The following is a 1,040-nucleotide window of genomic DNA, read 5'->3' as shown; positions in this document are numbered from 1 at the left end:
GATTGCTGGATCATATGGAAGTTCTATCTGTAGTTGTTTGAGAAACCTTTTTGGATATTTTTAATGTTGAGCATTCTCGTTCTAGCCCTGCACTCCTTATCTGGATGTCATCAGAATATGTGTTTATGTTAGAGAAGAATTTTGAGGTTTAGAAGTTATGAATCAACTCCAAAGATTCCTAGGATGCATTATGCAAAATAAAATTGAGCTATTGAGCTCCAGTATGTTTGAATTCTGAGTTGTTCTGGTATACTATGACTTTCTGGTTCAGAGATAAAAGCCTTAAGCAGCTTCATAAACTTTATGGTTTCCTGAACATTCAATACCTTCCTAGTGTAAATGAATTATAGACATGTGGATTAAATTCCCCATGAAATACTCATGGCTATGCAACAGCTAAGGAAAAGTGTTTTGGCAAAGAGTCAAATATGTTTTGCTGGCCCCTCAGTATTTTCAGGATACTCAGTGGACCCAGACTCAGTCAGCATATTCAACACAAGTTAAGAGTGACCAACAGTATCCACGTTTGCTCAGATGTCACCAGGCTTCATGTCTCATTGAATTGTGAGGAAAAGAAGCTCTTCAGCATTACAGTACACATTTCAGTCTCAGTGAGCTGCGGTAATCTGACCTCCTGATTTTGCTATAAGCTTACTTTGAATGTGACTCTACTAAGTTTAAAATTCCTCATACTGCCTTTACACTCTTAACTAGCTAGTTAGCCAAATAGAAATGAGTTTAGACCAAAAGAGGATTATCTTATAGCAAAGGATAGGTGGTTTCCAATATATTTAGTAAGTAATCACAGAAGTCAAAGTGGCCTTCCAGAGGCCTAGAAAAAGTAAATATATTTTCTACAAGCATCCATGATCTGTCTCAATAGTAAAACCAAGCAATAAAACCCTCTGACTTCCAATACAAGTTAAACCCATTTAAAAACATGCTGATTTTTAAAAACAGTATTTTAGACTATACCTTACCATGGAATTTCAGAAATACAGCCATTTCCACCAGCCTGATTCTTATTTCATTTTTAAGTC

The sequence above is a fragment of the Galeopterus variegatus genome, unplaced genomic scaffold, assembly GCF_000696425.1.
Source record: "Galeopterus variegatus unplaced genomic scaffold, G_variegatus-3.0.2 Scaffold4035, whole genome shotgun sequence".
NCBI classification, from domain to species: Eukaryota; Metazoa; Chordata; class Mammalia; order Dermoptera; family Cynocephalidae; genus Galeopterus; species Galeopterus variegatus.
Note: the sequence above shows the minus strand (reverse complement) of the source record.